Source organism: Podarcis pityusensis, assembly GCF_964106645.2.
Source record: "Podarcis pityusensis genome assembly, chromosome: 5".
Taxonomy (NCBI): Eukaryota; Metazoa; Chordata; class Lepidosauria; order Squamata; family Lacertidae; genus Podarcis; species Podarcis pityusensis.
Window position 1 is genome coordinate 8,272,226 of NC_138032.1, and position 13,414 is coordinate 8,285,639.

At 45.1% G+C, this 13,414-nt stretch overlaps 1 long non-coding RNA gene across 1 annotated transcript in view; it reads left to right on the forward strand.

Moving 5' to 3' along the window:
* The first annotated feature begins 2,611 nt into the window (after window positions 1-2,611).
* LOC308478579 overlaps window positions 2,612-13,414 on the forward strand; it is a 43,451-nt gene continuing 32,648 nt past the window's right edge. The window contains exon 1 of the long non-coding RNA XR_013987174.1: window positions 2,612-2,765. This is a non-coding gene — a long non-coding RNA (uncharacterized lncRNA). The remainder of the gene's footprint in view (window positions 2,766-13,414) is intronic.

The window sequence follows — 13,414 nt, forward strand, 5'->3', positions numbered from 1 at the left end:
TTTGACCATAATAAATTATCTATCTATCTAACACAGGTGAGCATGGTAACTGCTACTTTTGAGGGGGTAAGCCTTAATGTGACTATTAGTGTGGATGCACCCCATAAGTGGGGGGGGGGACTCATGAAAGAATAGGTGCTTAGCATGCAGAAGATTCCACATTCAATTCCTGGCATCTTCATTTTGGGAGAGGGGGAGGTTCAGCTAACAGGTGATGGGAAAGACCTCAGCTTTACACACAGGAAAGCCACTGTAGCTGACCTGGCAAAGTCAGGGATTTGCTAGTATCCCAAGGACACAAGAAGATCCACTACTCTAACTATGCCATCACTCTCACTCTCCATAGGCGCCCAAGAAGACCAGACACTTCCTAAACGAACTAAATGCTCAGGTTTCAATTCAAAGTGTTGACGTTGACCTTTAAAGCCCTAAACGGCCTCAGCCCAGTATACCTGAAGGAGCGTCTCCACCCCCATCGTTCTGCCCGGACTCTGAGGTCCAGCGCTGAGGGCCTTCTGGCGGTTCCCTCATTGTGAGAAGCAAAGTTACAGGGAACCAGGCAGAGGGCCTTCTTGGTAGTGGCGCCTGCCCTGTGGAACGCCCTCCCATCAGATGTCAAAGAGATAAACAACTACCTGACATTCAGAAGACATCTTAAGGCAGCCCTGTTCAGGGAAGTTTTTAATGTGTGACATCTTAGTGTATTTTTGGTCTTTGTGGAAGCCGCCCAGAGTGGCTGGGGAAACCAAATAATAAATTATTATTAAATTATTATTCATCCTTCCTATAGGTTAAAGAGTTCCAATGAGGTGCCAAGTCTGGTGACTCCCAGATTCCTGGAATTAGCACTTGCTGCCAATTCCAGAGGAGACCAAATTTGGCTAAAAGACTCAATAGTCTTGCCTGATAAAACGCGTGCTTCCTTGCTTGGCAACTTGGCTGGCCCAGTTGACGAGACTGGCAATTCAGTCTTGCGTAAACACGGACAATGGGACTGTGTCCTCAAGTGCGCCCAAATGCATACCCTCCAACATTCCTCAGACGAAAATAGGTACATTCCTCACCCCCCAACTGACCCTCCTTGACCTCCCATTTTTTGTTGCTGCCCACCCCCCGAGCATTTCCTATCAAATGAAGGGCAAGTGCCACCAGCACTTGGGACACAGCACACACAACCACCGTCCGGCGAAAACCCCTTCATCCCAATTTTATTTTATTCTTTGGTAGATTTACAAAAAGAAAAAACACACGGCAATAAATAAATTTTAGAAAGGGACAAGATTAGGGGCAACACTTCACTGCACAGCCACTCCCCATCTTCCACCAGCTGTTACCTGAGGCAGGTGTTGCACTATACCTAATGATAGAACCGGCCCTGCATGGCAAATAAATTTGCTGACAGGGTGGAATGCAGATTGCGTGGCGATTCCCGCCCCCTCCCACAGATGGAGTAAATAAAGACACCGGACACCAGAATTAAGGTTAATGGGCGAAAATGGCCACAACTTTATTGATTACAGTATTGTAATCAATACTGGTATTGTAATCAATACTGGTTTTGGCTTTAGGCATTGGCCCTAACATACTATCCGGTCTAACCGGGAAGGGTTAAGCACCAACAGGGGGAGCCCCCCGAGATGCACATCCGTAGGTGCTCCCCAAGGGGTTACCGCTCGGGAGCGCGCTTTAGGCCCTAGCCTCCGTAGGTTTCGGATGAGGCGACGCCCCCCGGAGTCCTTTAATGAACTACCCTTCAAGATGTGGGGGAGGTGATGGCGTTCCTCCCCCCTGACCTCATTTGCATAACAATACCCCTGCCAATGCCTAACCGCCAAAACCAAGGAGTTGTAACATTTTGCTACGAGGTAGGTGGAAAAAACCAAGTGGCTTCAAATCACAGCCTATTAGCCAAATGGAAAAACTCCTACCAGGCCCCTTGCGGCGACCAGCCGAAGCCCATAGCAAAGTCCGGATGCAGCCTAGAGGGAGGGTGGGTGGGAAACCGCTGCTGCTGTAGAGAAGAAAAGGGGCGAGCCAGGGCTGCCCCGACCTTAAGAGCACCTAGGTAAGCCCGCCCCTACCGCCAGCTGATTGGCTGGCCCGAGGGTGATGAATATTAATGAGACTGGGGAATCCCTGAGTCCCGCGGGGCTGCCGCCAGCCCCGCGAGAATGTAGACGGGGGCGTGAGCCCGCAACCCCCCCTCCTTAGGTCGGGAGTGGCTTTGTGCAGCCATTAGCCTTGTTAGCATAGCTTTTGCCAACTTTTAAAAGGGGTTGTGTGTGTGACACACACGGCATCATCCCTCTCTTGAAAAGCACTTTGCCCAGAAACGGAGAGGTGGCACTTTGTGGTTTCCCCCAAAAAACATGTTATTTTCCACAAAGGGTGGCTTGTGGGTTCCCTTTTTCATTTCTTTTTTAAAATAGTTTTTATTAAAGGTTTTCTTGTGTTAGAAAACAAACAAGGAAACAAGGAAACAAAGAAACAAGGAAAAGTACATATAGTGTCTCTATTTTTGATTCGCAGACTCTTTTCCACAGTTTGTTTATGTTTGGTATGAGACACTATTGTCATAGATATTGTGCGGTTGGAAGGAAAGGGAAGCCGAGGGAGAGAGGGAGGAATAAAGTTATTTCATTCCATTGCATTTTGTTCAGACACCGTTTTAAGCTAGACTTAAGTATGTCTTTGTAACCGAATTACCATTTTAAGCCTGCCTGAACGAAGCTGCTGTATCTGTTGCTCTTCGGCAAGCATTCTGAGTGAGTAAATGCTATTTTTACCTTTTACAGGACTGTGCAGTTGTTGTTTTAAGGAGGAGAGAATGGGGGAATACCAGGAGAATCCAGTCTGCCTTAAAGAATCCTGGATTACTTAAACTAAAAGGCTAAAACTAGCCTATCAAAGCTTCCCTTTTCAGTTGCATAGGGATGGCGCTCTGCTGAACACACAAATGTGAGGAAGGAAGGATAATATCTAATAAATATATCCTCTCCTAGTTCCTATTCACTACACTATTGGCTTCCTGTCCTGCATGTCGGGTTCTCAGAGGGAGCTGACTAGGGTGGTGGTATTATTATTATTATTATTATTATTATTATTATTATTATTAGAAACAGAATCTCCTATACTAGGCAGTGCATTGATCCTGCAGGGCTCTTTTTATTTACTCCCGCAATCATGTGCTGAAATTTACTGCTTGCTCCATTGCTCTCTGACCTGGGGGCTCCGTTCCATCTAATCTCCCAAATGAGTGCGAAATCAGAAATATTCTTCAGGTTTTGAGTTTTTCATTTGGCCAGCAAGACTTCTGCTATCTCTCAGAAACCACATTAGGGTGCAACGCCAGCCTTATATTTATTGAGGCTGTGACATACCATCCAGCTGAATTTCCACTCCCACGTCGACTCGCAGCAATAAAAGCAATGAAAACAAAACAATAAAACATTGCAGCCACTTTGAAACCCAGCTGAAACAGCAGAGTACTTTAAACATAAGGACATAGCTGCAGGGGAATAAATCTGCCTTAAACAGTATTTAAAAGGCCTGACTAAATAAAAAGGTGTTTGTCTGGTGCACAAAAGGCATCGGAGTGGATGCCATGGGAGACTGGAGAGAGCTTCTGTAGATGAGGCACCACAACTTAAAAGGCCCTGCCTGTGGTTACTCAATGGTAGGGGAAAGCACTCTGGACATACTCAGTTATTAGGGCTTACCTAGGGTTGCCATATTTCAATAACGTAATTTTTGAGCTATTTTAAAGGAAACGCTCCAAAAACTACACTTCCAACATGGGTTGCCATACATCCGGATTTTCCCCGGACATTTCAGCAATTTCTGCCCTGACGCTGTTTCCAACGTCCAAATCCCAGCTATGTCTGGGAAATTCTGGACGTATGGTAGCCCTAGCTTGCCCCATTTTCTAAAACTGACCTGATACTGGTATTGAATCCTGAGTGAACCCTTATCAACGGCACTCAGTCCCTGTTCAGTCAAAACTAACTCCATTGATGATGGCTGGTTAGTCCCATCCCTAAGCTTAATGTATTCTGCCAAGTCTTGTTCCAGAGTCTATGTCCAAAGACCAAAAGTGGGGAACCAAGGGCCATATTCCCTTCTGGATAGCCTTCCAGGGGCCACGTGTCAGTGGTGGGTGAGGCTAGAGGCAACAATTCCAAGCTTTGCCTTTGTACAGTAGGATAGTTTCTCTACATACTCACACATCCTTCTTTGTCATTCATCCAGGCAAACAAGAAGCATTTTCAGATTTCAAAGAGACTTTCTGGTAACCTCTAGGTTGGATTACTGCAATTCGTAATACGCAGGGCTGCATTTGAAGACGGTTCAGAAACTTCAGCTGGTGCAAAATTCATTGGCCAGATTGCTCACCAGCATGAGACAGTCTGAGCATATAATGTCGATCCTGGCCCAGCTGGCTGGCGTTTGGTTTCCGGGCTCAACTCAAAGTGCTGGTGCTGACCCATAAAGCCTTCCATGGTTCAGGACCTCAATGCCTTTAGGACCACTTCTCCCCATAGGAACCAATACGGACCTTCGCTTATCATCCAAGGCCCTTCTCTTTCCCCTCTCATACCTGAGAGGTTCGGAGAACGGGCCTTTTCTGTGGTGGCTCCCCATCTGTGGAATGCTCTCCCCAGAGAGGCCCACCTGGTGCCATCATTCCATTCCTTTTTACGCAGGCCTTTGGCCATTCAGTAATCTATGGCCTGGTACAGCTGTGTGGGGACAACTGTTATTATGCTGATTTTATTATGATGCTGTCCATTATGATGCTTTTTTTTAATTCTTATTTTTATGCTCCACAAAATGTGTTCTTAATGTAGTACACTGCCCTGGGATCTTTTGATAAAGGGCAGTATATAAACTGAATTATCAACAAGTGTTGGCTTTTTGCAGTATAGTAACGCTGCAGAGAGCTTGCTGGGGAGACCATGCATTAAAAAGGACTCAAAAATAACTTAAACAAGGTTTTAATAACGAAAACAAAAACTCCTTAAACACTAAATACATCAACAACAAACCAGACCCAACCACCAACCCATCCCCCAGAGGTAATGGGAGAGCTAGGTGCTGCTCCTTATATACTACACCCAATTACCAACACAGCTTAATCAATACAACTCAACAGCACCTGCTATGTTTCACAGCTGTAAAGCTGGGTCTCATTATCTTGCTCTGGCCCTTGCTCTGGCCCCTTAAAGACATACACATCGGGTGGAACAATGATGAACCTTTACATTTAAAGAAACAATTCAACAACAAGAACAACTTAATAATATTAATTTCTACCCAGGCAAAAACATTCAAAATCTGAACCCATGGTGTGACAAGTAGGGATGGGTGGTCTGCCAATTTTGATTTCTTGTTTTTCTGGTCTTAAATTTCCACCAGTTTGTGTATTTTATTTTATTTTGAAGAACATGATCTTGAAAATTCATCACCATTATAGTGCAAATTTCTCCAATTATACACCTATATATATTCACCTCCTATATATTCTCATTATTATCAAGTGCTGGGAGGGGGGTGGTGAAGGGTGCTGTGAGCCTTTTGCCTTCCCTCCCAGCCAGAAAGACGAGACAACTTCTAGCTAAGAGTTAAACTGTGTGCCCATCCAACCATTTTATGCTGTGTGTGTGTTTGTGTGTCAGTAACCACTAGTGCGTGATCACAAGGAGGCTATATAAATATATGTCAGAAACATTTACAAATCCCGAAAGTCTGACTTATGCCAACAAGATAAAGGATTTATATGAAAAATTCATCCATCATTCATTATTATCCTGCTTTAAATAAAATTGCACAGGCTTCCAATCAGAGGGTAGGGACGAGACCACGGGACATCTGTGACAAATTGCAAGCTGTGACTATAATGAATAGATTAGTGGACCTTGTTGAATAAGCCATTGGATGGGATTCATTTGCATAAGGCAGCCAGAGAATAAATACATATTTTTATTAGCATTAGTGCTACCGGAGTATCATCTCTGGTAAACCAGCACCTGAGGGGCCTTCCTACAGTAGGAGCAAAGTGGCTTTTGATGGGATTGTTTCGGAGACCCATCATCTAGTGGCAAAGAGAAAGGGCCTGCAGCAGGGTGGGAAAGAGAGGGGGGAGGGAGAGAAGAGAAGAGATCTACACAGAGTCCACTGAAAGCTACAGGCGGAAAGATAAGACAATTAAAGAGGAGCATGACTTACTGTGAATAAAAAGGTCTCAGGGAATGCAAGGGCTTTTTATGGGTGCCAAGGGGGGAAAGGAAGGCCACGGAGAGAGCAGGGTATTAACAAACGAGCCTGGTCTGGAGTGGATGAATAGCTTTTTAAACGGCTGTTACCCAATTGCTTTTTTGTTTTGTTTTTAATAAATTGCTCTTTAGGAAGATAACTAAAGAGAAGAGGCAGCGGACAATTAGGAAGTAATGAAGACCTTGTAAATACACTTACTGATAAAAACGCACGTAGGAGAATGCTTGAGAAAGCAAACATATACATATCGGCAGTTGGTCTAGGCAAGAGGCTGCGGGAATTATTAAAGGAGTTGACTGGGAGAGCCAAGTTTCTTTTATCCTCACTCTCTCTTGCATTAAGCTGTAAGTATTGCTGGTGAGAGCTTAGCATGATTTTGTGAACCTCAGTCAAGATTTAGGTTCACAAAAGACAGACACCGGTGGCTTGAGAGGACGAGACCAATAGTGGGTCCAGTGATCAAGTAGGGTTGTTTTGAATTCCTTTTGGGAATTAATAGGGACTTCTTGTTGTTTAGTTGTTTAGTCGTGTCCGATTATTCGTGACCCGATGGACCAGAGCACGCCAGGCACTCCTGTCTTCCACTGCCTCCCGCAGTTTGGTCAAACTCATGCTAGTAGCTTCAAGAACACTGTCCAACCATCTCATCCTCTGTCGTCCCCTTCTTCTTGTGCCCTCCATCTTTACCAGCATCAGGGTCTTTTCCAGGGAGTCTTCTCTTCTCATGAGGTGGCCAAGTATTGGAGCCTCAGCTTCAGGATCTGTCCTTCCAGTGAGCACTCAGGGCTGATTTCCTTAAGAATGGATAGGTTTGATCTTCTTGCAGTCCATGGGACTCTCAAGAGTCTCCTCCAGCACCATAATTCAAAAGCATCAATTCTTCGGCGATCAGCCTTCTTTATGGTCCAGCTCTCACTTAACAGGGACAGAACTACCCAAACGGTACAGAAACTTATTCATGTATGGTACTACAGTGGCAAGAATATTACTTGCCCCAAAACGGGAAGAAGTAGAAGTCCCAGCAAAGGAAGAATGGATACAAAAACTTATGGAATATGCAGAAATGGTGAAACTTACCAGAAGAATAAGAAAATACAATAAAAAAGTTTTTTATAAAAGAATGGAAATGGTTTATGGAATATTTACAAGCGCTTCTGCGCATGCATAAGTGAGGAAACCCAGAAAAATACTTCCGGGTTTGCCGGTTTTGCAACCCAAAGTTTACATTACCTGAGGGTAACGTAAGCTGGGGGTCCACTGTACATGAATTGCATTGCCCTTGCATTATTGCACCCCGTTCATTTCAACACAATGGGAATGCACTGCAAATGGTGTGGGTGGGAATAATTTATTATGCATTGCTTACTGACGGAAAGAAACAACTACAGCAAATACTGTTTGCATTTCCGTTCTGGACATGGGATGCATAAGCAAACACCAGCGATTTCTGCTCCCATTTCAGCTGGAATTCTCCGGCATCTGTAACCAGAGTGCATTGAGTTGTTTGGGCACAGATGTGTGTTCAAAGAAGTTAGCCATAGAGGAGGACCACCGATAAGGCAGGGTGAAGGACCCACCTCAGGTAGCGGGACTGCAAGAAGCTGTGTCCTGCCCACCACTCCCGACATTGCCAGAACACCTCCCTCGTGCCAGCAAGAGGAGGGCATTGCTGCATGCTGCGTTGCCGCTTGTCTTCCCTGTCTGTGATGGAGAATACAAGCAACAATGCCTTGCAGAGCACTCCGACTCTCACCATGGTTGGCGAGAATGTGGAGTTCCTGCATGAAGCATTGCTGCCTGTCTTCTCCACCCTGGGGAGCTGAAGACAGGCTGCAATGTCTTGTGGAGTGCCCCAGCCACTCTTACTGAGTTTGGGAGGGTGGGTATTCCAGCGGTGTCAGTGAGGGGCACATTTCCCTTTCGCTTCAGCTGGCAAAACGGGATCCCCCCCCCCCAGTTAGTCATCAGGCTCAATAACAATAAGAACCACCATGCAAGAACATCCCATGGACACTAATAATAATAATAATAATAATAATAATAATAATAATAATAATAAATTTTATTTATACCCTGCCCTCCCCGGCCAGAACCAGGCTCAGGGCGGCTAACAACAGTAAAATTACAGTAAAAACATAATGGGGGGGGGGAGAAAAAAAACGAATTTAAAATACAGCTTAAAATGCAATTTAAAATGCAGCCTCATCAAACCATAAGGGGAGGGAAACATAAGGGTCAGACTGAGTCCGAACTGAAAGCCAGGCAGAACAGCTCTGTCTTGCAGGCCTTGCGGAAAGATGTCAAGTCCCGCAGGGCCCTAGTCTCTTGTGACAGAGCGTGCCACCAAGTCGGGGCCAATACTGAAAAGGCCCTGGCCCTAGTTGAGACCAATCTAACCACCTTGCGACCTGGGACCTCCAAAGTGTTGTCATTTGTGGACCTTAAGGTCCTCCGCAGGGCATACCAGGAGAGGCGGTCCCATAGGTACGAGGGTCCTAGGCCGTGAAGGGCTTTAAAGGTCAAAACCAGCACCTTAAATCTGACCCTGTACTTCACCGGGAGCCAGTGCAGCTTGAAAAGCACTGGGTGAATATGCTCCCATGGCAGAGACCCCGTGAGGAGCCTCGCTGCAGCATTCTGCACCCGCTGGAGTTTCTGGGTCAGCTTCAAGGGCAGCCCCACGTAGAGCTAGTCCACCACCTCTTTCATACAATATCCAGCCAAACCTCTGACATGCCCACAAACCAAGGAACAAAGTGCAGCAGCCCTCCACCTGGTATTTAGAGGGAGAATGGCCTCTGGACATGGGGAATATGTCAATTTATTTATTATGGTGATGAACTGTTGACAGACCTTACCAAAACAAAACAAAAACCCCAAAGCGATCTGCTCCTGATACTCAAGGGCAGGGCAGGAGGCCGGGGGGGGGGGGGAATCACCTCCACAATTTAGAAATCCATTTGTGGTCTTGGTGAAGTTTGCCACCTTAAACCCTGTACTTCATTACAGAAGCAGCAATTATCCTGGATGGCTCTGGGCAGGATTCTTGTCTAAATTGCACCCAAGGCAGTCTCCTCTTGTTTACACCATCCAGCTCTCCTCCAGGACAAAAGGTTAACCCTTTCTACTACACCGCGGGCGGGTGTGGGGGACTCCCTGGTCCTGAATGGGGTAGCTGTCCCCTGAAGGACCAGGTGTGCAGCCTGGGGGACATTTTGGACTCACAGCTGTCCATGGAGGCACAGGTCAATTCTGTGTCCAGGGCAGCTGTCTACCAGCTCCATCTGGTACACAAGCTGAGACCCTACCTGCCCGCAGACTGTCTCGCCAGAGTGGTGCATGCTCTAGTTATGTCCCGCTTAGACTACTGCAATGCTCTCTACATGGGGCTACCTTTGAAACTGCAATTAATCCAGAATGTGGCAGCTAGACTGGTGACTGGGAGTGGCCGCTCCCAGTACGTTTCCGAGCACAATTCAGAGTGTTGGTGCTGACCTTGAAAGCCCTAAAAGTCCTCGGTCCTTTTTTTTTTTTTTTTTAAAGATATTTATTAAGATTTTCAAAATATTACAAAATGAAAAAAGGAAAAAGAAAAAATACAAAATAAAAATAGTTAAAAACAACTCAATCTTTCCATTACTTATCTTTCATTGGCTTGTTTCCCGGACCTCCTCGCGCCTCCCTTTTTTGTATTCCAGTTCAGTTTGTTAGTTCAGCAAATCCTTCCCCTCTTTGTTTATCTTAATCTTTAATCTTATAATATTGTGACATTGAATTTTAACCTATTAATAATCCATTTTTCATATTCCCTTATAATATTACAGCTAAAAACCACTTAATTTCTATCCAACATCATTCTAACATTCATTAATTTTGCAATATTTCTGTAGATAGTCTTTAAACTTTTTCCAATCTTCTTCCACCGACTCTTCTCCCTGGTCTCGGATTCTGCCAGTCATTTCCACCAATTCCATATAGTCCATCACCTTCATCTGCCATTCTTCCAGGGTGGGTAGATCTTGTGTCTTCCAGTACTTTGCAATAAGTATTCTTGCTGCTGTTGTGGCATACATAAAGAAAGTTCTGTCCTTCTTTGGCACCAATTGGCCGACTATGCCCAGGAGAAAGGCCTCTGGTTTCTTCAGGAAGGTATATTTAAATACCTTTTTCATTTCATTATATATCATCTCCCAGAAAGTCCTCGGTCCTGTATACCTGAAGGAGCATCTCCACCCCCATCGTCCAGCCTGGACAATGAAGTCCAGCGCCTAGGGCCTTCTGGCAGTTCCCTCCCTGCGAGAAGTGAGGTTACAGGGAAACAAGCAGAGGGCCTTCTCGGAAGTAGCGCCAGCCCTGTGGAATGCCCTCCCAGCAGATGTCAAGGCAATAAGCAACTATTTTACTTTTAAAAGACAACTGAAGGCAGCCCTGTTTAGGGAAGTTTTTAATGTTTGATGCCGTATTGTTTTTAATATTCGGTTGGAAGCAGCCCAGAGCGGCTAGGGAAACTCAGCTAGATGGGCGGGGTATAAATAAATTATTATTATTATTATTATTATTATTATTACTACTACTACTATTATTTTTATTATTTAAAATGATGCAAGACTAAGCCTGCCTCATCCACTGTCCTCAAATCTGGCTACTCTGTAAAGCCACTACAAGGTCCCTTCCCTTTTTCAATATCATATTTATTCTGGGCTGTATGGGGCACACAAATACAATGCATGTGCATTCAGCATAATTTTGGGTGATTCCCCCCCCCCCCTTTAACAAATGAGCCTGTAGTTCCAGCAGGCAGATGTGTGTATGTCTGTCCATGTGGAGATATAAATGTAGATTACATGCTTGAAAGTTACTTGCAGAACAGCAAGGGCTATGAAATGAAGCCAAGTGGTTGTTTAGATGCACCATTAGGTATCTGAGATGATAGCCTGGTGATAGATGGATTTAACAGATGACATACTTGCAATATATTTATAGCAATATGATACAGGATATGATCTACTGTCAGGGGTACCAGAGCTTGAATCAGGAACCTAATAAGACCCCATGAGACCTAATAAGACCCCAGAGCCTTATCCAGGGAGCAGAGGAGTGCAGCATCGCCCCCTATGATTGGCCACCAACATGAAGCTTCTGGATTGGTCATGCCGCCTGGTATAAATATTGGAGGAATGGCTGGGAATAATACCTTCTGTCTGTTTGCATGAACCCCCAGCTCCAGCAACTGACCTCAGGGCAACCTCCTGGGCAGGAAAAGTGTACCCTCATGGCCTAAATTCAGGTATAGCCACTCTGAAATTAAAACAGGCTTCACATCACTGCCCAATAGGTCAATATTGCCAGATCTATAAGTGAAGATAAGAGTCTTTCATTTTTTTTCAGCTGTTGGGAGGAGAGTTAAGTAGATAGAAGAAGAAGAGTTTGGATTTGATATCCCACATTATCACTACCCGAAGGAGTCTCAAAGCAGCTAACAATCTCCTTTCCCTTCCTCCCCCACAACAAACACTCTGTGAGGTGAGTGGGGCTGAGAGACTTTAGAGAAGTGTGACTAGCCCAAGGTCACCCAGCAGCTGCATGTGGTGGAGCGGAGACGCGAACCTGGTTCACCAGATTACGAGTCTACTGCTCTTAACCACTACACCACACTGGCTCTCATGATAGGTGCCCCCTAGGAACTTGGTGCTCCCCCAAAAACTTGGGACCTGAGAAGATGGCACTTGCCACCCACCATTGACAGAACAGATGTGCAGAACAGGTGACAGGGCACCAGGCAATAGGTCAGGGAGGAGGCCCGTCCTGTAATTTAAGCCTTTACAACCAGAACAAAGCAGGAATTTTACTGATTCGTTCTCAGATATGAAGGCCACTCCGATGAGACCTGCTTCAACAAATGGAATTCTCACAGGCATTTAATTAAGAAGGTGACCCAAGACCAAAGTTCAGGGAGGTGAAGCGGCCAATGTGACTTCTTGGAACGAGAACTAATCTGAAATTTCAATTGCTCATAATTTAGAGATACGAAAGCCTTGCCTGGTGTTCTGTGCGTGCAAACTTCGCAAGTGTAATTCTCATGGGCATTTAATTAAGAGAAATGGCCAGAGAAAACAGCAGAGTGGCCGAGCCGGGTGACTGCACGGAAACGTGTTTTGAAAAAGGAATTCAGCTTGGTTTGATACTATCACGTCACATGATGTCATACCCCAATTTGCGAGGAAACGAATCAAGGCGAGAGAGACAAAACAAAAGCAAAGAGACGTTCCCTGAGGGAGGGGGCAAGGAGGGGCACGAACCCCCCAGAACTGTCAAAGTGTTCCAAGAAGAAATGTGATTATTTCACTCAGTTTTGCCTCTCCCTCCGGAACTAAACAGCTCAGAGTTCAAGGGTTACAGTGGCAATGCATTTCTTCCTCGCCAACTGACCAACCTTTGGCTCAGCGGGAGAGGGACAAAGATCATAAAAGGAGAGTGATTTAGAAAATTAATAGCCTGTAAATTAGATTCAGGCTGCTTGTGGAGGGAAAACACAATGACCTGAGATTGTGAAAAGGAAATCATGCGGCCTCTACAGACTGCAGAATTGTAATTTTTTTTTTTAAAAAAAAAGATACGTTCAGAGGAACCCACACAAATCCAACGTAATTGCTGTTTTGTGTAGTATGTATCACAATCTCTCCAGAGGAAGGAAATGGGCAGATTGAAGATTGCTTGATTTCAGAAAAAGAATTTGTATCAGCATCTTTCAAAGCCTTCCTTTGGAAAGTTAATTGGCTTGGCTGTGACATCGTCACCCCAGCTGAATTGAGGATGGAGGGGAAACGGCAAAATATTCATAATGAGATAGGGGAGTGTGGGAGGTGATGCCCCTGGTGACTGAGTTGGGGACCGCTATCAGCTCCAATTTTATGCAAAGGGTGCATTAACGATTAAAGAAGGGGATAAATGGTGCAGCAGATTCATTTGCGGCAGAAACTCAGTTGAGACCTGTCACCAGTGTGACTGAGAACTGGTCTGCATGCAAAGAAAACCACCTCTAGAATATTCAAAACCTGGAGCTATTTGAAACACAAATGCCGAGTATAGTGGGACTGTGGAAGAGTTCGTGATCAACTTATCCTTGAATAAGAATCTGAAT